The following is a 26,796-nucleotide window of genomic DNA, read 5'->3' on the forward strand; positions in this document are numbered from 1 at the left end:
CAAGTAATAGATTATCTGGCTAACACTACTGAAATATAAAGTCTTTTATTTCAACAAAAAGAGTTAGGTTAAAAAACAAAGTTTGCCCACTGGTGGATAAAATTGAAAACTAAGTATCATAATTGAGTAACCACAGCCAATCATATCTTTCTTTTATTATCTTTTTCAAATTCAACAGTAATTACAACAGACTATTAAAATAATCCAATTTTACAACCAGATCACTACATTCTTTGTTATAAAGTTTTTTTTAAATTTCAAAAAAGGACCTATATTCAATTTTTCTCACTTAAAATATTATATATTAGTAACATTTTAACAAGTTGGTGAGAACATAGTTTTTATACCACTAATAAATAAAAAAATTGTTTATTTAAAATTATAAAAAAGAAATCTGTTTACAGGAGGTTGCAAGGTTGCTTTGTGGTTGAATTATGCCGAGAAGGACCCAGGCTTTTTTTGTTTTTCTAGTCTGCTATCCTTTGTGCTTTAGCTATGCCTCTTACCATGGTGGCAGAATGGTTATTGAAGTTCCAATCATCATGTCATCATATAATAACATCCTAAGGAAAAAAAAAAGAGGGAGGGGGAATAAAGCTTTCCTTCTGCATCTTTCTCCTTTTACAAGAGAGAATAATCCTTTGCAGCATCCCCAACAGTTTTCTGTTTGTATCTCATTACTCAGAACAGAGCAACATGCCACCTCTGTCTGCAGGACAAGTAAAGAAAGTAACTTTTTCAGCCTCTATACTTGGAGATGAGCATGGAAAAGGGAATTGGGAATGGCTAATGATTGAAAATTAACAGTTTTCTAGCTCGCTACTCTATTTTTCTTTTAATCAATTAATATATGTATCTTTTCCATCTTTTCTTTGTGCTTCCCAATGTTAATGTCCGTTCTCCCTTCACAAGACTTAACATTTCTACCTAAATGCACTTTTAATGTTTTCCTACTGAGGACATCCCTGACTCCCTAAGCACATCCCAGCCATTCCCTTTTAGCTTGCTTGGCTTTATTTTGTGCCATTACTTTGAGGGAAAATCTCAGTCTCTATTTCTAGTATTAACCACAGCTGACCACTACATTCCAAATGGTTTATTACATAGATATCTTGAATCACTTAGTTAAAAATAGTATCACTTGAGATCAGACTCTCTATTCTCATTTTCTTTCTAAAAACACACTTAAATCCTCATTTTTCTATGGATACTTTTTTTTTTCAATCCTGGCAATATCAGATTAATCAAATTCCCTTTGACCATTCCCCCACCAGAGCAGAAAGAAAGAGTCAAGGGTTAAATCTTCTTCTCAGCCTCTGACTGTGGTAGAGTTGACATTTGGAAGGTGTCATATTAGCACATTTATTCTTACATAAAAGAGATTCTGATTGAAACTAAATTTGGATTTAGACATAGGTGGGTGTATCTGATGAACTGGTAATAGCACTAGCCTGAAGGCATGTGATCTGAGGATGGGGAAGAAGGCAAAGTCCCCTCTATTACAAAATCACACTCAAAATGAACGATTATAACAGTCTGTATGTGCCAGGGGCCAACTCCTCCCTGAATTAACTTCCATGTAGAATACAACGTCTCCTAAAGGAAAAGTAATAGAAATGTGTCAGTTTGAAGCGCATGTGCGTGTGCACACACACACTCACACACACACAAAATCTCAACAGTATGCCCAATAATAATTAGGAACTTAGACCAACAAAACACTTTTTCAAAGAATAGTATTTATTGCTGAATTTGTGAAATTGTTTATAATTGTTGTGCATAGCAATAATTAAAGAAAGAGTTGCTTTTATTCTCATTTCTAAATTCTCTGCAAATAATGCCCCCTCTGCTTATTGCCTGTACTTGGAGCAGATCATACCTACTGCTTTACTCTTGGAATGCCACTGGGAAAAACAAATATTTTTGGTACATTCACCTTGTGCCAAGAATTGCCTCAGTGCTTTATTAATATAGATTATATTCTAATAATATTTTTGTATTTTTCATTATGATGAAAAACTTGGGCTGAGGGTAATGAAACAAAGCTTGTGAGGTAATTGGAAAAACAAATATAATTAAATTTAGATCCATCAGGTTCCAAAACCCATGCTTTCTGGTGGATGCCATCTAGCTTATAGGAGGATGTAAAGAGACTTGGATTCCAGTCTCAAAGCTTATATACCTGATCTCAAAAAGGGCAGGCTAGAGTGAATTGATACCTAAAGGACTTCTTAGCTAAACAATTGAGCTTTCTTGTATTGTGTGCTCTCTAAGGGCCAGACATTGAGCTAAGTAATTTGCCTTATATTTTCTGTGTTAAAAAAAACTAGTGAAGTAGGTGAGGAAACTAAGATAATAAGAGGGTAAATAACATGCAGAAGAAACTCTAGTATTGGCAAATGGCAGGACTGGGATTTAAAGTCAAACCTGTCTGACTCATGAGGACACATTTTTTTTTTTTAATTATACTTTAAGTTTTAGGGTACATGTGCACATTGTGCAGGTTAGTTACATATGTATACATGTGCCATGCTGGTGCGCTGCACCCACTAACTCGTCATCTAGCATTAGATATATCTCCCAATGCTATCCCTCCCCCCTCCCCCCTCCCCACCACAGTCCCCAGAGTGTGATATTCCCCTTCCTGTGTCCATGTGATCTCATTGTTCAATTCCCACCTATGAGTGAGAATATGCGGTGTTTGGTTTTTTGTTCTTGCGATAGTTTACTGAGAATGATGATTTCCAATTTCATCCATGTCCCTACAAAGGATATGAACTCATCCTTTTTTATGGCTGCCTAGTATTCCATGGTGTATATGTGCCACATTTTCTGACACATATTTAACCTAAAATGCTTATATAGTTTGAAGCAATTGTTCTCAATTAGGGATGCATGTCAGAATATGCACAGTGAAAGAGCGGAGTTTTCCTAAAGCATATTCAATGTTATTAAATTAATATTTACTCACATTTCCCACATATATTTGTTCTTATAGTATAAATTCCTGAAAACGGTTCTCATTGTTAATATTCACACGAAAGGAGATAATCAATCTAAATAAAATCAGAAGACTACCCTAAAACTTAAAGTATAATTAAAATAAATAAATAAATTAATTAATTAATAAAAAAATCAGAAGATGGGGGTAGGGGATGTTTAATTTTCTGCAGATTTTTAAAAATCACAATGAATAGACCAAAATTTTCTAGCCCTGAGTACGAAGAAGTGAGAGTACAGAAGCAAGGTAGGAGTGATATGGGGAAGACTCCTCATTGAATGTCTTTCCTCAGAGAGAAACCACACCTGCCTCAGCCAAGCAAGTCAAGCGTCTGTCTTTCTAAAATGTTGGCAGTCTTGGTATTTCTGCCTTTCTTGCAATTGCATGTGGTTGTCCTATCATATGGTTATGCTACAGCAATAAAAAGATAGCTCTATCTTCATGGAGCATATGATCTTTCAGGGAAGCTAAGAGACCATTCTCAGATCTTGTCTCCTCTCGGCAGCTGAGTGGGAAATCATTAATTAATACTCAATTCATGGAGAACGTACTTGCTGATGTACACTACTGGCCAGAAGCCACAGCAAGCTTTTCTCACCTCTGAGAAAAAGCTGGCAAAGAATGAGACACCAAAGTCTAACTTTGCCTACTTCAAGTGTTGCCAGGGTACAGCTCTGTTTGCTTCCAAATGAACACAAGCTCATAAAACCTATTTCTGTCCTGCAGCACTTAAGCGTGTGTAATTTATTAAGAATCTGTCCGGATTGGATGATTGGATTGGAGAAATAGAAGTGAGAATGGAGAGGGAGAAAGGGATGCAAGGGTCATAATGAAGGAAAAACAGAGTATGTAGCGACTGACTAAATGTGGAATTCAAGGAAGAAACAAGGTTCAAAATAGAATCCAGGTTTTCTCCTGAGTGGTTTGGGAATGGTTATAACTTGATAAAAATATTAGCCAATAAGACCATTTGAGTGGTACTTTAATCTGACAAGGATGCCTACATGGAAATATGAAAAGAAATATGTTCAACTTTGCCAATTAGAGTGGAAGGTGGCATTTATCCTCTTTTTAATTTGAATGGCTATAGAAACCTTTCTTTCCTAGCAATCTTTCTTTTTGAGATGGGGCCTCACTCTGTTGCCCAGGCTGGAGTGCAGTAGTGCAATTGTGGCTCACTGCAGCCTTGACCTCCCAGCCTCCCTAGTAGCTGGGACCAGAGGTGCGCACCACCATGCCTGGCTAATTTTTTATTTTTTGTAGAGATAGAGTCTCCCCATGTTGCCCAGCCTGGTCTCAAACTCCTGGCCTCAAGTGATCCTCCTTCCTTGGCCTTTCAAAGTGTTGGAATTATGTGTGAGCCACTGTGCCCAGCCTTCCCCCACAGTCTTGAATCCCATGATAAGCCACTCAGTAATAGGTGTGATTGTAGGTACTAATAGAGAACAAGTGGAAATTTTAGGCAATTCTTTATAGGATTGCTGTTCTTCTCTTCTGCTACCTAACGTTACTGAGTGCTGCTTTGTAACAGGCATCATTGTAAATCTTACAACAAACATCTAATACAGGAGCAATAATCATACCTGTTTTTCTTGGGAAAAAACTGAAGCCCAGAGCCAGAAGTTATATGCAGGCCATTTTGATCTAGAGACCTTGTTCTTAACCCTTGCACATACTGCCTTTGCCTTCACAGACAGCACTGACTTCTGGAGATGTTGTCAGGAACAAGCAGCCCAGCCACCCAAGACAATTCTTGTTCCCTGCTGGAAGTTCAGTGGTGACATAAGGCTTGCTTGACCCCCAACTTAGCATTCTAGAAGCCAAACACAGTCCTAATTTGCTATCAAAAACTTTATAATGATTGTGGCTATTATTGCCAACAAAATCTAGGAGCTCCAATTTACGGGAGACAGTGCCCAGTAAAAGACCCCACTCTCCAGATTCAGTAGAACAGCACAGGTTTCTCAGAGTGTGTTTCTGCATCAGGAGGACTGGGCACCCAATCACCCAATGTTACAGATCTTTAGCAACATAGATCTTTCAGTGTACACACACACAGACACACACACACACACATGTTCACATGTATAGGTTTGGAGATTTTCTCAAGGTACATCTACAGAACTAGGGTTTCTAGCCCTCTCTCAGGGCATTCTATAGAGGCCCTGGTGTTGTGCAGACCACCTGGTAAGCACGCCACCATGATGAATAATCCCTGAGGACGCTCATGTCTAATTACTGACAATTACTCTTAGTTAGGGTTTCCTGAACCCATCAGAGTTCCTACTAATATTGAACCTCAAGGAAAATACAATCTAACATCTCCATAACTTTTCTTCTGAAACCTACTCAATTCCTATATAAATGTTCTCACCTTGCTGACCTTCCCACCAACGTATTTGGAGCTTAGTTAATTAAGGAATTTGAAGATGGTATTTGTTTCCCAGAACAAAAAGGTATCTAATTGCTTCACATCCACATAAGAAAAAATAAAACCCACAAAAACAACAACAACAAAACACATTCAAGAAATCCTTCCCAAAACAAGGAATGTCCATCTATAAATGATAGAAGCCATTGGCAAATTTGGCATGGTTATTTGTACAATTAGCAAATAATTCTTAAACTTTCTCTTACTGCACTCACTCTACATAGGAATGGAACTTAAACAAGGTATGAGATTATGCCACCACAGTTTATTAGGAAACCCTTCCTTAGAGTTATCCTAAACCTATGAATAATATAGTTTCTTATAATAATGAGAAACAATAGAGCCTCAGCTAGAGCCATCTAATAACAGTTCAGTAAATATATATAAAATATCCGTAAGAGCCAGGCACATGCATGCAATGATGGGAGTATTGTCTTAGTCTGTTTGGTGTTGCTATAACAGAATACCTGAAGCTGGGTATTTTATAAAGAAAAGACATTTATTTGGCTCCCAATTCTGGTGGTTGGAAAGTCCCGGATGAGCAGCCACATCTGGTGAGGGCCTCACTGCTTTCTGGTAGTGGGCATGTGCCAAGAGAAGAGACCAAACATGAGAAGGAACAGCCCACTCTCACAATAACCAATGCAGTCCCGAGAGAGCTAGAACTCACTCCCATGATATGGCATTAATCCATTCTTGAGGAATCTGTCTCCATTACCAAAACACCTCCCACTAGGCCCCGCCTCTCAACACTGCCACATTAGAGATCAAATTTCAACATGAATTTTAACAGGGACAAATTGCATCCCAATCACAGCAAGTTTGCAGATGAAGACATTATTCTAGCCCATCAGGAAAAATGTATTCATACCCATCAGGATAGAACACATGGACACAGGAAAGGGAACATCACACACTGAGGCCTGTCACTGGGTGGGGGGCTAGGGGAGGGATGGCATTAGGAGAAATACCTAATGTAGATAACGGGTTGATGGGTGCAGCAAACCACCATGGCACGTGTATACCTATGTTACAAACCTGCAGGTTCTGCACATGTATCCCAGAACTTAAAGTATAATTTAAAAAAAAGAAAAAGAAAGAGCAGAAAATAACAAATCTTGAGCCAGGAAATGGGAAAATTAAAACTCATGGATTGCTGGTAGAAATGTATAATGATGCAGCCCCTATGAAAAACAGTATGGTAGTTCCTCAAAATATTAAACAGAATTATCATAAAGTGCAGCACTTTTACTTCAGGGTATATACCTAAGATAATTGAAAAGAACTCAAACAAATATTTCATAACCCCATTGTTCATAGCACCATTATTTACAATAACCAAAAGGTAGAAGCAGTGCAAGTGTCCATCAATGGAAGAATGGGTAAACAAATGTGATATATACCTAAAGTGAAATATTTTTCAGTCTCAGAAAAGAAGTAAATTCTTTTTTTTTTTTTGAGACGGAGGCTCACACTGTCACCCAGGCTGGAGTCCAGTGGCGCAATCTCAGCTCACTACAACCTCTGCTGCCCAGGTTCAAGTTATTCTCCTGCCTCAGCCTCCCAAGTAGCTAGGATTACAGGCACGTGCTACCATGCCCGGCTAATTTTTTTTTTCTTTTGTAGCTTTAGTAGAGATGGGGTTTCACCATCTTGACCAGGCTGGTCTTGTACTCCTGACCTAGTGATCCACCCACCTTGGCCTCCCAAAGTGCTGGGATTACAGGCGTGAGCCACCGCACCTGGCCAGAAAAGAAGAAAATTCTGACATGGTACAGCATAGATGAACCTTGAGGACATTATGCTAAGTGAAATAAAAGATTCAAAAAAGAACAAATACTGTATGATTCTATTTACCTAATGTACCTAGAGTAATCAAGGTACCTTATGATTATGCTAAGTGACATTATGCTAAGTGAAATAAAACAGTCACAAAATAACAAATACTGTATGATTCTACTTACCTAAGGTACCTAGAGTAATCAAATTTATAGAGACATGAAGTACAACAGTGGTTGCCAGATAATGAAAGGAGAGGGAAGTGGGAGTTGTCATTTAATATGTATAGAGTTTTAGTTTGGGAAGATTTAAAAGTTGTGGAGATACATACATGGTGGTAATAATTGCATAACAACATATATGTTCTTAGTGCCACTAATCTGCACACTTAGAAATGGTTGAAATGATAAATTGATGTTATTTAATTTAAAAATTTAAACTAAAAGGAACATTTAGTCTTCTATGGGAGAAAGACTTATGAACAAGCAATTATGTAACAGTCCAGTGACTGATGAGACAGAGATGTGCAGCATCATTGCTGCACCCCACATCCACAGACTGCCTGTGCTAAACATGTTCCACAAGTAGTCATTTTATTTAAAGTCAGAAAATTAAAAAATCATTTTGAAATAAGCTCCACTTAGCCCATTGTGATTCAGTCACTTGTACCCCTGAGCCCTAGCAGTTCAAAATCAGATAACAAAAGTAGAAAAATTTTCCAAAGCCACAGTCTAAAAGAAGGACAGAAAATATTTAGAAGATTGAAGTCCCCTCTGCAACACACACACACACACACACACACACACACACACACACACACTCCAATTCCCAGAGTAGGTAAAGCTTTCACAGAGTAGGGGATGAAGAGAAGGGAAGCCAAAGGAACGCAAGAGTTAAAGTCTAGACACTGAAGAATTGGCCTGACTTTGTCAGACATGGATAGTTAAACAGGTTAGGGAGAAACAGGGAGCAAATAAGAGCTAAGTCAGTGGCCAGATCAGGTGTTAGTGCTTAGAAATACTGCAGTCTTCATTAAATGATAACTGCACAGCACCTGCCCTGAAGCACTGCCTCTGTTGCCCTTCTCATTGACAGTAGATAGGAGATTACCTATTGAAAGTCTAGCGGGAATGATGCCTATGTGCTTTAAAAACTTACTTAACCTCCATCCTATCTACCATACATAGAATAATCTCCCTTTCAATGGTCCAGAACACTTGTATCTCTCTAGAAAAGAGAAAATGGCAGACCTCTGGGCAATAGATGGTGATCTAGAAAGGAATGAAAACCCTTGCCTGGCCTAAGACACAATAGGTGGATCCAGCTCATGCTCTCCCATCAACCTGGGACAGTGTTGGAACAGAGATCAGCTTACTTTTACAGTCAATAAAATGTAATTAGAAATCTAAAGTGTCAAATACTAAAAATCCAAGAATCACACATTAAAAATTCAAGCCAAAATTTTATGGAGTTTAGAAAAACATGATAATATTAATGATTAAATAATTAAATCCATGTTAAGGCACTTCTGGACAGGAGGATTAAAAGAGATTCCCCCACACACAAAGAGGCAATATAACCAAGATCATGGGTGTGATTCCTATGACTCTTACTTAGTCAGACATGTCTGTAGGCACAAAGTCTTAGGGCACAGAGGAGCAGGGGTCACAGTTAGGACCATAGTCAGTTGGAAGAAATCAGTACAGAAATCCGGACAAGGATCCATGGTGCATATCAAAACAAATCCCCTGAAACATTTTCAACCAGCCTGCCCAAATTTACCCTTAGGAGCTCTGGTCACAGAATTTCCTTTTCTGGAATCAGGAGGAAAAACAGAAAGCAATCAGGCTGGTATGTCTAGCTCCCTAAAACTCAAAACAAGGGTCAGAGTCATGCAGCCTTGGTACCTCAATACTTTGCTCCTCATTAAAACAGGTTAGCTTAATGTAAGATAATGGAACACCCTTCACCTATTGATTTTGTTGCATCATTAACTGAAATTATCCCTGGGCAAATATGTGTCCAATGTATTTCCTATTATTGGCATGTTACCCAGTAGACTCAACTTTCTCTGGATTCCAACTTTCTTAGCAATAACTTAATGGTAACATCACGATGTCTCATTGATTTTTAATGAGAGTCATCTTCATGTGATTCTTCCTGAGTCCATTATTAATTCTTTTTCTTTTCTTGTGGCTGTTCTTTCCCTTCTCTGTACCTACTCCAAATTATTAACTGTCTCATGATCCCAAATGAAAACAAATGACTAGAAAAAAAGTTTTGCTTGAGTAGATCTTTTCCTATGCGAATACTAACTAGGGAGCAGCCCCTACTACCACCCAATTCTAGAAATAATTGGGATTAGTCTACTATATGTTGGCACCACTCCACCAGTAGGATACTCTTACTGTTCAAGTACAAAAAGACATAATATTTTATAGTTTTGCAATAATGCCTGAATATATTTAAAAAACTATTGATGCCCAATGAGTTGGATCACCTAAGAATCAAACGTTTATTAGCTCTAGGTGAAAGTGAATGTTGCATTAGAACTATTGGAATTGTCCACCTGTGAAAGCTACAGAGATTAAGCAAGGGACTGGGTACTCAGATTAATCAAGGAGTGTTTGCAATAGAAAAGTTTTCTCCCTCAGGAGTAACACTTATCTACGGATAATACGTAGTTAGCAGTTATTAAATACTGTGTCTGAGAAATAGAAAGAGTATGTATTTCTGCCCCTAAGTAGTTTGCAAATTTACACGTCTTAGAAAATGGCTAATACTTTTTAAATTACTTTTAATACAAATTATTTGCAGATCTTTACATCTCAAAAGAGGTTAAGAATCTAAAGTCAATTCATAGGCAGTAAAAATATGATAAAAATGAAAATATCATAAATCATTCATAAAAAGTACAATATACATTGTTTCATACTATTTTTTTAGAGACAGGGCCTCACTCTGTGTCCAAATGTCCTTTTTTTATAAAGACATCAGTAACATCAGATTAGGGCCCACCCTAATGACCTCACTTTAACTTGATTACTTCTGTAAAGATCTACAAGTAAATTTCCAAATAAGATCACATCCTGAGGTAGTAGTGAGGCTTAGGACTTCAACATAAGAATTTGGGTGAAGGGAGGCAGTTCAACACATAATAAGTATTGTATCCCTCCCAAAAAATATATAGATATAATATATATAATATTGATATATATCATGTTTATGTATACATGTCATGTATATATATGTATGTATGTGTGTGTGTATATACATATATATATATATCAGCATGAACCTTAGGAATGTAGGCAAAGCTCCATTTTGCAAATGTTTTATCTTAAAGCCTTGGCTATATTCTGCAAAGCATTTCTTTGTGTATCTTCAACAGAACCAAAGTGAAGGAGAATCACAATTAATTACTCTGAAACTGATGGTTTGCCTAAAATTTCTCTATTACTACCCAATTTGCCCCCAGCAATACTTTCCACAACCAGTGTCAAACAAAGGCTATTAAGACCCTTCTTCCTTTCTTCCTTCTCAACTTTCTTCAAACTTCATATTTACACATTACTTGATGAGTAACAGTTTAGACAAAAAATTGACTTTTTAAATGTAATTTTTCGCTGTATTATTAAAGGAAATTTACTTATTGCTATATACTATTTCCCACTCCATGTTGCCAAGGTGTTTAGATCATAGTATGTTACATATATTATTTTATGTAAAGTAACTGCTGTTTGGTTTAACTATTTGTAGCCTAACATAATTCTTGCTTATAGGTAGGTACTTTGATATATTGTAGCAGCATTTTAGAAATTAATTAGGGGTCCTTGGCATGATATAAAACACATTACAGTTTTTCTCCTTTAAGATAATAGAAAATAAACTTTTGGTTAGCATTTCCATGAAGAACTTCTGGTTTTTAAAAATTGTTTACTGATATTAAGAGGAAATGTCAGTATTTCTTGACTAGTGAGATGATAGAAATGTAGTAATTGAACTGTAATTTCATGAAACTGATTTTATGAAAACTCAGGCAGTGCTTTCAGCTTAGGCTAAGCTAAGCTTTTGTATCTGTGCACCTCAAAAATATGTCAACATATGTCAATATGTTTTTGAGGTGCATAAATACAAAAGAGCCAAACATTTGGGAACACTAGTTACATGATAGCACTCAATATGGAAAGAGGGGAAGAGAGGCAGGGCTTCATCAGTAAATGTTAGGTCACAGGGGGCCTTAGGATCCAGGCTAAGGGGTTGAAAAGTTACTGATAGGCAATAGCGGGTCACTGGTTTTTTTAAAGAGGAAATCTAAAAAGTTTGCTTGGGTGATAGAAGAGGAGGTCAAAAACAAATAGAACTTGACCATTGTGGCTTCTTTTAAATAGAAATGAGTTTAAAAGACTTGGTTAAAAATTCTCAGTTGCCCCCTACTGGTAAGGAAGGGGTGATACAACACAGATTTGATCAACTCCTGTGCAGCTGGAATAAAGCATGGAGGAAACCCTCTTCCTCAGAATGAAATAATGCCAAAAATATATTCAAGCAAAATTATCCCAACAGTTAAGAGCATTATTCTCTGAAAAGTAGCCAATATGCAATAAAAGTTCAGATGGAGGACTCAGAATGAGAAGAGAGATTTCTTCAGTGATTAGAGAATATCAGCTGAGTTAGGAACTTGTGGAGAAAGGAAAAATATAAATCTTCATTTTAAACACCTTCAGAAATCTGAAAATGGTTTGTAAATGTTTTTATAGTCTTTCACTTCAATTAGCTTTCAAGATAAGCCAAGTTGGAAGCACTGCATTAGAGTGCAGTTCAAAATCCCTCCTAAGAACTGTGCACGTATAGCCATCACAAAGTATACTTATGAAGCAAATAAAGTTTATAATTTGAACTTTGAACAAGGGAGAACAAGGTAAAACTCTGTTTCAATTTCTTAGAAAGAGCTTCACTGTTATATTACATCAGAAGATGAATCCTCTCCAGCAACCCTCAGGTTCTCCGGCTGTATCTTCTCTTCTCTACTTTGCCTTCCTCTTCCAAGATGTTTTATTTAGAATAAAATGACATGGAACAGGAATGGCTGAAAGTTTGGCGATGATGAGGTAAGAGAGAAGCATTATATTACCCACCCCCCTGCAGCAAGTTTTCATCAATTGTTTTAGGCAATTTGCTAACCAGTGTTGAAAATAACCAGCTATGTGTTCATTTAGATCAATCAATCAATGCCTCCGTCCCTCAGTTTCCACATCTATAAGATAAAGAGGATGAAAAACATGGTTTTAGTGTCCATTCCAACTGTAAATTCAAAAGCATCACTAAGAATTGTAGAGTCGAATGTAAGTTGACCCTAACTCACCACCCTACCTCACCACCACCCATTCTACAGAAGAAGAATTTGAAGCGTAGAAACTTCTTGTGGTTTGTTTTTTTTATCCTTGTAGCAGAAATTGAACTGGAATCAAGACTGTGTGCTTATGGTTATTCCTACTCAATTCTAATTCATTTTTATCTGAAATAGAAAAGACAGCCTATATGTCAGAGAGGCAAGAGCTTTGAATCTGCACAAGTGACCAACTTTTCAAAACCAAATAATTTTTTTCCAGTCCTAATGATTTTTAAACTTACATGTATTATTCTATGGTCCTATGTATTTAAACATTTCTGCTATTTTTGTTCATTAATCGATTGAGTATTACATACATTATTTTAGGATTCTAGATCTCTTAAATAGACTTTTTTTACCTCTCAAATATACCCACCTTTGTACTTCTACTCTTCACCTTAAGAAAATTACCCACTTTCTCTCACACATATTATTTTGATCTTTTGTTTCTTAATTTAAAATCAACAAATTTAATGGTTGTGAAAGTTAAATTTGCCAAAGATATTACAATATAATTCTTAAGTTAAAAAAAGTTTCAATAGGTAAGACTGTTTCCAAGTGCAGAAGTATGTGTATGGGACATTGGAGGAAGGAAATGGGTGATAAAATAACGTGGAATAAATGATTTTACAAGGAGGTGTCTACAGAAATACAGAAAACCTTGTGATAGTTTGCTCAGAATGATGGTTTTCAGCTTCATCCATGTCCCTACAAAGGACATGAACTCATCCTTTTTCATGGCTGCATAATATTCCATGGTGTATATGTGCCACATTTTCTTAATCCAGTCTATCATTGATGGACATTTGGGTTAGTTCCAAGTCTTTCCTATTGTGAATATTGCCGCAATAAATATACGTGCACATGTGTCTTTATAACAGCATGATTTATAATTCTTTGGGTATATACCCAGTAATGGGATCGCTGGGTCAAATGGTATTTCTAGTTCTAGATCCTTGAGGAATCACCACACTGTCTTCCACAATGGTTGAACTAGCAAGGACAGAAAACCAAACACAACATGTTCTCACTCATAGGTGGGAATTGAACAATGAGAACACTTGGACACAGGGTGGGGAACATCACACACTGGGGCCTGTTGTGGGGTGGGGGGAGGGGGAGGGATAGCATTAGGAGAAATACCTAATGTAAATGAATAATTAATGGGTGCAGCACACCAACATGGCACATGTATACATATGTAACATACCTGCATGTTGTGCACAGGTACCCTAGAACTTAAAGTGTAATTTAAAAAATAAATAAATAAATAGATACAGAACGCCAAATTACAGGCATCTGTGGTAATAAGCTAGCTAGATGGTACGATGTTCATCTATCATTTTTACCAAGCCAACATTCAATTCCTCTTCTGAAAACAGTACCACATTTTCATTTGAATAGCTCTTCCCTCCTTCATTCTTAGTGTCTGTAGTTAAAAAATTCCATGGTAAGTCTTATGTGTCAGGTCTGGCCAATTACAACACTGCATCCTTCATCACACAAGAGGTGATCCCAAGATAAGCATGTAACTCAAGACAGTGAAGTGTTAAATCTCTATTTTTGCCTCAGCTCCACAACTTATCTAATTCTATTATTGTCTGAGTTGCTTAAAGTTACTTAGTTCATTTTTTCTCCTTTGAAAAGACTTTATGATTGTATAATCTATCTCGTTAAATCGTTCTGAGGATAAAATGGGTAAATACACAACTTATGAAAATGTTTCTAAGCAGGTTACGTTACAAAAACATACCCAATTATAATATGTAAAACTGGAATCACAAAATACATGCCCAACATATATTGTGCCATTATAGAAATACAATCTAAATGTGCTTTATAAGCCAAAATGCAAAATATAAACAAAAGGTGATGGTGATAACATCTCAGCAAGTTTGCTTCTAAGCACCAGGGCATGAGTATACTGAAATTGAAGAAAAATTTATATTATCTGAGCCTATTCATTTATTTAGTTTTTCAAGGATTTGTTGAACACCACTATGTCTCACGCACTTATTGGGGTACAAGTGAAGGCAACATTGAAGACATAGATAATATAGATAGATATAGATAATATAGATAGATATAGAGACAGATGGTATAGATAGATGACATAGATACAGAGCAGCAAAAAGGGAAAAACGTTATTTAACACAGACACATCTCTCTTATCACACATATGCAAAAGTAAACAGGATCTAAAAGGCTATAGCTACTTCTACCTTCCACAGAAAATTATATTAGGGAAAGAAATCCTTCAATAAAAATCTTAGTTGGGCAATCATAAAAGGAAATGTCTTAATTTCAAAGTTCCTATTGATGGTTTTTACTGGTATATGATTGAGTCTTCAAGAGACATCTCTTTGTTGATCAAAATATTTTAAAGAATTTGAAGATATAGCAAGGTTAGGTTAGGATCATCATAGTGAGAGCCACTCTGTAATGGTGCTCATTGTGCGGCAGGCACTTATTTAAGCCTTGCACTACTATAACTCTTTTTGTGTACACAACGACCCTCTGGGAAAGAGGTACTATGATTATTCTTCATACTTTGAGTAACCATAGACATCGTCATTCCATAGCATTCTTGTTTTTAACCAGTACTTTGGGTGGCCTGTTTACAGATGACATGATCATTTATGTAGAAAACCCTACAGACTAGACAAAAAAGGAACCTATTTTGATGAATAAATAAATTCAGTAAAATTGCAGGATACAAAATCAACATACACATTTAGTCATGTTTCTAAACATAAACAACAAACTATTTTTTAAAAAATTAAGGTGGCTGGACACAGTGGCTCACGCCTGTTATCAGCACTTTGGGAGACTGAAGCGAGCAGATCGCCCAAGGTCAGGAGGTCAAGTTCGAGAGCAGCCTGGCCAACATAGTGAAACTTCACCTCTAATAAAAATACAAAAAAAAAATTAGCCAGCCAAGGTGGCGCTGTAGTCCCAACTACTAGGGAGGCTGAGCAGGAGAATCGCTTGAACCCAGGAGGCAGAGTTTGTAGTGAGCTGATCTCATACCACTGCACTCCAGCCTAGGTGACAGAGTGAGACTCCGTCTCAAAAGTATATACATAGAAAATTTATAAAATAAAAAATAAGGTAACAATCCCATTCACAATAGCAACAAAAACAATAAAATACTTAGGAATAAACTTAACCAAAGAGGTGAAAGACTTGTACTTTGAAAATTATAAAACACTGTGAAAGAAATAAGACAGACATAAATGAAAGACATTGGCCAGGCATGGTGGCCCTCACCTGTAATCCCAGCACTTTGGGAGGCCGAAAGGGGTGGATCACTTGAGGTCAAGAGTTCAAGACCAGCCTGGCCAACATGGCGAAACCCCATCTCTACTAAAAGTACAACAAAATGAGCTGCGCATGGTGGCGTATGCCTGTATCCCTAGCTACTCAGGAAGGTGAGAGGAGAATCACTTGAACCTGGGAGGTGGAGCTTGCAGTGAGCCGAGATCATACCACTGCACTCCACTCTGGGTGACAGAGCAAGACTCCATCTCAATAAATGAATGAATGAATGAATGAATGACAATGTTTTCATGGATTTGAAGAATTTATATTGTTAAAATTTTCATACTACCCAAATTGATCTAGAGAGCCAATGCAGTTCCTACCAAAAATTCCAATGACGTTGTTTACAGAAACACAAAAATAATCCTAAAACCAATATGGAAACACAAAAGAGCCTTAATAACCAAAACAATTTTTAACAGGAAGAGCAAAGCTGAAATCATCACACTTTCTGATTTCTAAATGTGTTGCAAACCTATGGTAACCAAAACAATATATGCTATGGCATAAAATCAGACATAAATCACTGAAACAGAACGGAGACCCCAGAAATAAGAACACACATTTACAGTCAATTGATTATTGACAAAGATGCCAAGAACACACAATGGGGGGAAGATGGTCTCTTCAATAAATTGTTATGGGAAAACTCAATATCCACATGCAGAAGAATGAAACCAAATCTTTATGACACTATGTACAAAAATTAACTTGAAATAGAGTAAATACTTAATGATAAAACAAGTAGAAGAACACATAAGGGAAAAGCTTTTTGTCATTTTTTGTCGTTGGTCTTGGCAATGATTTTTTGGATATGACACAAAAACACAAGCAACAAAAGCAAAACAGGAAAATTAGATTGCATCAAACTAAAAATCTTATGCAGAGCAAGGAAAACAATCAATAAAATGAAAGGCAACCTATGGAATGAGAGAAAATATTTGCAAACCATATATTCAACAAGGGATATTCAAAATATATAAAACAAATATTTCAATATCTCAAAAACAAGTGACACAATGAAAACTGAACTCAGGAACTGAAAAGATATTTTTCTTTTTTAAAATTTCAACTTTTATGTTAGATACAAGGGGTACATGTGCAGGTTTATATCCAAATGAAATGCAATCAGTATCTTAAAGAGATGTCTGTGCCTTATCCCTTCCCCATGTTCATTGGAGCATAATTAACAATAGCCAAGATATGGAATCAACATAGGTGCCCATCAACAAATAAGTGGATAAAGCAAGTGTAAACTATTATTATTTAATGAAATGTTATTCAGCCTTTAAAAAGAAATAAATTCTGCCATTTGTGACAACATGTATGAACCTAGAGACATTTTGCTAAATGAAATAAGCCAGAAACAGAAAGATAAATGCTGCATGATATCACTTATATATATAATCTAAAATAGTCAAATTCGTAAAAGCAGAGAGTATAATGATGGTTGCTAGGGCCTGGGGAGATGAGGGAAATGGGGAAATGTTGGGTACTATGATGGTTATAGTGAGTGCCAACTTGATTGACTTGAAGGTTGCAAAGTATTGATCCTGGGTATGTCTGTGAGGGTGTTGCCAAAGGAGATTAACATTTGAGTCAGTGGGATGGTGAAGGCAGACACACTCTTAATCTGTGTGGGCAGCATCTAATCAGCTGCCAGTGAATATAAAGCAGGCAGAAAAACGTGAAAAGATGAGACTGGCTTAGCCTCCCAGCCTACATCTTTCTTCCATGCTGGATGCTTCCTGCCCTCTAACATTGGACTCTGAGTTCTTCAGTTTTGGAACTCAGACTGGCTCCCTTTGCTCCTCAAGCTTGCAGACAGCCTATTGTGGGACCTTGTGAGCATGTGGCCTAATATTTAATAAACTACTATATATATAAATATATATATATACACACACACACTCACATATATATTTTATATATATATTTATATATACATATATATAAATATATATATATCACCCATTAGTTCTGTCCCTCTAGAGAACCCTAACTAATACATATTTTGGTACCAGGAGTGGTTCTAGAGGAACAGAATATTAAGGATGGAGTTCTTTCCTTGGTTGTGGGGTTTCTGGAGTTGGCTGCTTAATATGATTAGACCCCAAAATGCTAAGGTCTCTACTTCTAATAGTATGGAGAACACTGAGAGTCCTTGGTATTAACTGTTTACAGAGTTATGCAAAATAAATGCATTTGACACTCTTGATTCACCACCTGTGAGAGGCAAGGAGTTTAGCAACTCTATATATAATACCTTTGACCATATGTGAACCATATGTGGTCCATATATGGACCATATGTGAACCAAGGAACGTAATGAAGCTGGTTGGCTGCTCCTAAGTTCAGTGGAGAAAGTGATGAAAGAAAACTATGAACTCACGGATTCTAACTCCCGGCTTCAGAAGCAGATACCGAGCCTCAAATGTGCTAAGATTTACCTGAGTGAGAGTCTTATCTCCTGTAGAGAAAGAGCTGAAATAGTGGGAAAATAGACACAAGCTCTTATCATGTGAGTGGCTGACCTGCAACCAAAGGTGCATGCATAGTTTCACCAGGTGTCACTGAGTTTGTAAACTGTGATGAACATTTTTGGCAGAAGAAATAGCTTCTCCATCCCCAGTAGTGACAACATCCCCTCTCATATTAAGGGTATGGGATAATTGTGGAGGAACATATTGTTGGATCAGGCTGAATTTACTGATTTGGGCCCACTAAGTAGGGACTCTGCATTTAATGTTTCAACTCATGGAGTTACAAAAGGTTCTAATAATTTATTTGCTGGGTTAACTGAAAGATGGATTAAAATATGGCCCACTGTGAGCTAGCTGGAAATGCCTGATCTCCCTTGGTTTAATGTAGAGGAAGGGATCCTAAGGCTTAGGGAGATTGGATGGTGGAGTGGATTAGTGACTTTAGACCTACTCATCCCCGCTGGGAGGGTTCAGGAGATACACCCTTAACCAATGCCTTTTGAAATAGATTTGTGAGGGCAGCACCTGCATCTTTGAAGGCACCTGTAATTGCTCTTCTCTGTATATCAGATCTAATGGTGGGAACCACAGTCACTCAACTACAAAATTTAAATATAATGGGAATAACTGGATCCTGAGATGTCAGGGACCAAGTGGTGGCACTCAATCGTCAAAGGAAAGGTAGACATAGCTATCATAATGGACACCAGAGGCAAAGTGGCAATCAGAATAGTCTGACTCATGTAGCGCTTTGGCATTAGCTAATTAATTACAGTGTTCCTAGAAGTGAAATTGATAGGGAGCCTGCTGCATCCCTACCTAAGTCGTATAAGCAGAAAATTTACAGGTCAAATGGATGAAAGACAAATTCGAATTATAAAAACAAAGAATCATGGCCCCTCAATTAATTTCTAGACTTGAGCCAGTTTATAGGCCTAGAACCCTTTGAATGAAGGGGAGGCTGGGTACCCTTGAGGAAGGACCCCACTACACTACCAACAATTTATGTTGTTAATCTTTTTCCCATTCTTCCCCAAGTAGACCTCCCAGCCTTTTACCAGAGTAATTGCACACTGGGGAAAGGGAAATGATCCAACATTTTGGGGAGTACTGGACACTGGCTCTGAGCTGACATTCATTCCAGGAGACCCTAAAAGTCATTGTGGTCCTCCAGTTAAAGTAGGTGCTTATGGAGGTCAGGTAATTAATGAAGTTTTAGCTCAGGTCCAACTTACAGTGGGTCCAGTGTGTCCCTGGACTCATCCTGTGGTTTTTACCCCAGTGCCAGAATGCATAATTGGCATAGACATACTTAGCAGTTGACAGAACCCCCACACTGGCTCCCTGACTGGTAGGGTGAGGGCTATTATCGTGGGAAAGGATGAATGGAAGCTATTACAGCTGCCTCTACCTAGAAAAATAGTAACTCAGAAACAATATCCCATCCCTGGAGGGATTGTGGAGATTAGTGCCACCATCAAGAACTTGAAAGGCACAGGGATAGTGATTCTCACCACATCTCATTCAATTCTCTCATTTGGCCTGTGCAGAAAAGAGATGGATCATGGAGAATGACAATGGATTATCATAAGCTTAATCAAGTGGTGACTCCAATTGCAGCTGCTGTACCTGATATGGTTTCATTGCTTGAGCTAATTAACACATCTCCTGGTAGCTGGTATGCAGCCATTAACTTGGCAAATGACTTTTTCTCCATTCTTGTCTGTAAGGCCCACCAGAAGCAGTTTGCCTCCCACTGGCAAGGCCAGCAATACACATTTACTGTCCTATCTCAGGTGTTTATCAACTCTCCAGCTTTGTGTCATAATCTTATTCAGAGAGAACTTGATCACTTTTCGTTTCCACAAGATGTCACACTGGTCCATTACATTGATGACGTTATGCTGATTGGATCCAGTGAGCAAGAAGTAGCAAACACACTGGACTTATTGCTGAGACATTTGTGTGCCAGAGGATGGGAAATAAATCTGACTAAAATTCAGGGGCCTTTTACCTCAGTAAAATATCTAGGGGTCCAGTGGTGTGGGGCCTGCTGAGGTATTCTTTCTAGGGTGAAGGATAAGTTGCTGCATGTGGCCTCCCCTACAACCAAGAGAAAACCAAGAAAGATGCACAATGCCTAGTGGGTCTATTTGGATTTTGGAGGCAACACATTCCTCATGTGGTGTGTGTTATTCTGTCGCATTTATCAAGTGACCCAAAAGGCTGCCAGTTTTGAGTGGGGTCCAAAACAGGAGAAGGCTCTGCAATAGGTCCAGGCTGCTGTGCAAGCTGCTCTGGCACTTGGGCCATCTGACCCAGCAGATCCAATGGTGCTTGAGGTCTCAGTGGCAAATAGAGATGCTGTTTGGAGCCTTTGCAGGACCCCATAGGTGAATCATAGTGGAGGCCTCTAGGATTTTGAAGCAAGGCCCTGCCATCTTTTGCAGATAACTACTCTCCTTTTGAATGACAGCTCTTGGCCTGTTACTGGGCTTTGGTGGAAACTGAATGTTTGACTATGGATCATCAAGTCACCATGTGACCTGAACTGCCTGTCATGAACTGGGTGCTTTCTGACCCATCTAGCCATAAAGTGGGTCGTGCACAGCAGCATTCCATCATCAAATGGAAGTGGTATATATGTGATCAGGCTCGAGCAGGTCCTGAAGGCACAAGTAAGTTACATGAGGAAGTGGCTCAAATGCCCATGGTCTCCACTCCTGCCACCCTGCCTTCTCTCCCCCAGCCTGCACTGATGGCCTCATGGGGAGTTCCCTGTGATCAGCTGACAGGGGAAGAGAAGACTAGGGCCTGGTTCACAGATGGTTCTGCATGATATGCAGGCACCACCCAAAAGTGAACAGCTGCAGCACTACAGCACCTTTCTAGGACATCCCTGAAGGACAGTAGTGAAGGGAAATCTTCCCTGTGGGCAGAGCTTCAAGCAGTGCAACTGGTTGTGCACTTTGCATAGAAAGAGAAATGGGCAAATGTGCGATTATATGCTGATTCATGGGCTGTAGAGAATGGTTTGGCTGGATGGTGAGGGAATTGGAAGAAGCATGATTGGAAAATTGGTGACAAAGAAATTTGGGGAAGAGGTATGTGGATAGACCTCTCTGAGTGGTCAAAAACTGTGAAGATATTTGTATCCCATGTGAGTACTCATCAATGGGTGACCTCAGCAGAGGAGGATTTTAATAATCAAGTGGATGGGATGACTAGTTCTGTGGACACCACTCAGCCTCTTTCCCCAGACATCCCTGTCATCACCCAATGGGCCCATGAACAAAGTGGCCATGGTGACAGGGATAGAGGTTGCGCATGGGCTCAGCAACAAGGATTTCCACTCACCAAGGCTGACCTGGCTATGGCCACTGCTGAGTGCCCGATTTGCCAGCAGCAGAGAAGAACACTTAGTCCTTGATATTGCACCACTTCTCAGGGTGATCAGCCAACTACCTAGTGGCAGCTTGATTATATTGGACCTCTTCCATCATAGAAAGGGCAGAGGTTTATCCTCATTGGAATGAACACTTACTCCAGGGATGGGTTTGCCTATCCTGCATGCAGTGCTTCTGCCAAGACTACCACCAATGGACTCACGGAATGCCTTATTCACTGTCACAGTATTCCACACAGCATTGCCTCTGACTAAGGCACTCACTTTACAGCTAAAGAAGTGTGGCAGTGGGCTTATGCTCATGGAATTCACTGGTCTTACCATGTTCCCCATCATCCTGAAGCAGCTAGACTAATAGAATGGTGAAATTCCCTTTTGAAGTTACAATTACAACGCCAACTAGGTGATAGTACTTTGCAGGGCTTGGGAAAAGTTCTCCAGGAGGCCATGTATGCTCTGAATCAGCACCCAGTATATGGTAGTGTTTCTTCCATGGCCAGGATTCATGGGCCCAGGAATCAAGGGTTGGAAGTGGAAGTGACAACACTCACCATCACCCCTAGTGATGGTGCAAAATTTTTGCTTCCTGTTCCCACGACATTACATTCTGACGGCCTAGAGGTCTTAGTTCCAGAGGGAGGAATGCTGCCACCAGGAAACACAACAATGATTCTGAACTGGAAGTTAAGATTGCCACCTGGACATTTTGGGCTCCTCCCACCTTTAAGTCAACAGGATAAGAAGGGAGTTACAGTGTTGGCTGGGGTGATTGATCTGGACTATCCAGATGAAATCAGTCTACTACTCCACAACACAGGTAAGGGTGTTATAATGTCTCTTAGTATTACCATGCCCTATGATTAAGGTCAAAGGGAAACTACAACAGTCCAATCCGGCAGGGCTAGAAATGGCCCAGACCCTTCAGGAATGAAGGTTGGGGTCACTCCATCAGGAAAAAAACCACGACCTGCTGAGGTGCTTGCTGAAGGCAAAGGGAATACAGAATGGGTAGTAGAAGAAGGTAGTCATCAATACAAGCTACCACCATGTACCAACTGCAGAACACAAGGACTGTAATTGTCATGAGTATTTCCTCCTTCTTTTGTTAAAAACATGTTTGTGCATGTATACACTTGTACTAAGGAAATATCTTCATTTTATTTCATTTTCTTCTTTATCATGTGACATAAGACTTTTTGAGTTCCTATTAGCATTTAAGTATTGTTAACTTTTTGTAATAGCATTTTGTTTGGGGATTGGTGCATTTCTGGTTGTACGAAGGATAGTTGTATTATGTTAGGCATAATTATGACCTTATTATTGTCCTTACTTGAAGACTATGTATGATCTCAGGAGATGCGTATGGGTTCAAGTTGTCTAGGAGTGGACTTGTGATGGTTAATTCTGAGCGTCAACTTGATTGGATTGAAGGATACAAAATACTGATCCTTGGTATGTCTGTGAGGATGTTGCCAAAGGACATTAACATTTGAGTCAATGGGCTGGGGAAGTCAGACCCACCCTTAATCTGTGTGGGCACCATCTTATCAGCTGCCAGCAAATATAAAGCAGCCAGAGAAATGCAAAAACACTAGACTGGCTTAGCCTCCTAGCCTACACCTTTCTCCCATGCTAGATGCTTCTTGCCCTTGAACATCAGACTCCAAGTTCCTCAGTTTTGGAACTCGAACTGGCTCTCCTTGCTCCTCAGCTTGCACATGGCCTATTGTGGAACCTTGTGATCATGTGAATTAATACTTAATAAACATCCCTTTATATGCATATACACATACATAAAACGATATATATATATATATATCCTATTAGGTCTGTCTCTCTTGAGAACCCTGACTAATATGGGTAAAAAGTTTCAGTTATATGGGATGAATAGTCCTGAAGATCTGATGTAAGCAAGGTAACTATAATTAACACTGAATTATATAGTTGAAATTTGCTAAGAAAGTTGATCATAAGTTTTCTTACCACAAAAAAAATTGTAACTACGTGAGATGATGCATATGCTTAATAGCTTGATTTCAGTAATCATTCCACAAAGTTTTTGTATATCAAAACACTATCTTCTACACTTTAAATACATGTAACTCTTATTTGTCAAATATATATCAATAAATCTGGGAAAAATTTTAAGTACTTCATGCAGAAATATAAAAAGGGAATTAAAAGTTGCAACACAGCTCTGTAAGAAAATATTATCAAGCTTCATGAAGAAGAGTTTTGTATATTTTGTTCATTGCTTTATCCTTGTCACCTGATAAATAGCAGATGCTCAACAAATATTTGTTAAATGAATTTATGAAGGATAGAAGGTACTGTGGTCACGAAAACTAATGCTACTAAGTAATACTTCAGTCTATTAAAAAGGGTTTACAATATGTTTTTACATTTAAAAGCAAATTAAAAAATAGTGTGTTTATAATGTGATCACAATTTTCTCTTCTCAATTTTATCATTCTCCACTTAAAAGAGCATGACTTACAGTTGAAGAATGCATTTAGTTCTTAAAAATCAGCATACAAAACATTTAGAAGCTAATAGAATACTATAACTAGAAGTCTTCAAATCTGGCAGTAGAAAGAATAAGGCAGCATACTTGCTGAAAATATTTTAACTCAAAATTTGTTTTTATTCTAGAAATCACTTATTTGATGAAGGCTCTTCAAGATTTCCAATCAATTGCAAGCAAATTTTAAAAAAAGAAAAATTCCAAAACACTTTTACATAACAATTCAAATCTAAAAATATCTCCCCAGTGAAATAACCGGCCATTGTAATTAATTTCTACGTGTAAACTTTTTGATTGACTGTCTTATCAAGAAAATAGTTTCCTAGAGACCACTGCTGTCCCCAAGCAGTCTACCATTTGCCTTCCACAATAGAACTCAGAAATGTTAGCTCTGGGATTATAAGTTTGGATAAGGGACCCCACTCTTCTTCTTCTGTGCTTCTCCATTTTTCCTTTTAGCAATGGAAGGTAAGGGTAAAAAATTGTATGGGTCCATGAAGATTCCCAATAGAAAAAACATATTTTTATAAGCCACACCAGACCCTTGATTTTAGCACCAAAGTCCTCTGATCCACTAAATGTTTGTAAACCATCATGTTCATGTACCTCAAATAAACAAAGACTTTATACTTAATTTCATATGTAGCATTTGGATTGACTGCTTACACCATTATTAGTTTTAATAAACCAACTAGTAATGTGTACTATATTCCAATAGTATATAAAGAGCTAGAGAAAATCTAAATAAACCAGTGTGTTATTTATTATATAGGAGGACAGATGTTTCTTCCTAAGAGGAAATAGAAGATGAAGGTATATGTATTTTTTTTTTTTTATGAGACCGATTTTTGCTCCTGTTGCTGAGGCTGGAGTGCAATGGCGCCATCTCGGCTCACCGCAACCTCTGCCTCCCGGGTTCAAGCGATTCTCCTGCCTCAGCCTCCCGAGTAGCTGGGATTACAGGCATGCCCCACCACGCCTGGCTAATTTTGTATTTTTAGTAGAGACGGGGTTTCTCCATGTTGGTCAGTCTGGTCTCGAAATCCCGACCTGGGGTGATCCGCCCTCCTCGGCCTCCCAAAAGTGCTGGCATTACAGGCGTGAGCCACTGTGCCCGGCCGGAAGGTATATAAATACTTAAGACACAAAAAATTGAGGAAGATCAAGCATGTAAGTTCTTAAATGCCTCTACAGATTAGGAGATAAAATCACCTTCTGTGAGTTAAAAGGCAGAGCTGGAGTTACAGTTAAGGATTTTAGGAGAGAGCAAAAAATTTTACAATAGTGGAAATATACCAGAATCCAACAGAAATTTACACCAGAATTATTGAGTAGCATTGAAGACCCATTTGAGTTTGATAGCAGGACTCTGAAGAGACAAATCAGCATGGCTTGGTTATTTCTCAACCAATGTTTAGGAGCCCAGAAAGGAAACCCAGGAATGTATGTGGGGTAAGTTAATCAGGCTTATGCTTTCACAAAAAGACCTCACAGGATTAAGCAGAGAAAAGAGCAGGAATTTCTGAGGACGATATCATCAGCCTAGTTTTAGGTTAGGAGTAGATTCAAGATTTAACAGAAGACAGCCAGGAAATTGGGAGAACATAATTGGATAATAAACTGCCACTTTGGTAGGAATAAGAAAGTTGGTGGACAGTAAATAGTTTGTGGTTGACATTACAAAGGTTATGGTTTAAAATTCTGAAGAAGAGTTTTAGTGATGCTAAGCCCCAGGGTATCATCACGGGAGGCTTATTTTGATAAAATGGTCAGCAGGTTAGTAGAGGCTGGGGATATGGATATAAGAGTGAGATATAGAAAGGGACGTTAATGTGAATGTTGACTCACCCAGGATGGTGATGAGGCAGACCCTGACATTCTAAGCAACCCATCATATTTAATTCATCTAGACTTTGGCTTTTGTCCTTAAGATGTGGTAGAATAAAGTTCATGACAATGAAGATGAGAAAAGGCAATATAAATGTAGACTACAAAAGGGAAGGAGTTTTATTCAGCGGTGGGGGCAGAAAATGCATATTCTTTGGTAGTGAGGAGCAAGAACTTCTTCCATAAAATGTCAAAGAAGTTGCCTGGCCTAATATTAAAATTAGTAAGTCCAAAGCCAAGAAAATAAATAGTGGCCATTAATACATTTTTTTATTTTTGCTTTACTTTTCCCCTCTGCTTCTCTTTCCATGGTCTAATAAAAATGCTATTAATGTTATTTCCCAACTTAGATAGAAAATAGAAAACTATCTACAATGCTGTCCAAAATGATAATAACTAAAATTTGTAATTTTAAGAGTTTTAGGGAATTGGTATTATTCCTGGAGCATTAGTCAGACATTGAGAAAGTTCCCTGGTTAACTCCTACTTTTTAGATCTTAGCTCAAACATTATTTTCTCAGAGAAGTCTTTTCTGAAATTCCCACTACCAATATATTTTCATAGCAGTCATC

At 38.1% G+C, this 26,796-nt stretch overlaps 1 protein-coding gene and 1 pseudogene across 3 annotated transcripts in view; one reads left to right on the forward strand and one right to left on the reverse strand.

Annotated features, from left to right (window-relative positions):
- FBXO4 (F-box protein 4) overlaps positions 1-26,796 on the reverse strand; it is a 216,320-nt gene that overhangs the window by 111,808 nt on the left and 77,716 nt on the right. The gene's annotated exons all lie outside the window — the stretch shown is intronic.
- On the forward strand, positions 12,318-22,890 carry LOC134730402 (uncharacterized; annotated as a pseudogene).

Source organism: Pan paniscus, chromosome 4 (genome assembly GCF_029289425.2).
Source record: "Pan paniscus chromosome 4, NHGRI_mPanPan1-v2.0_pri, whole genome shotgun sequence".
NCBI classification, from domain to species: Eukaryota; Metazoa; Chordata; class Mammalia; order Primates; family Hominidae; genus Pan; species Pan paniscus.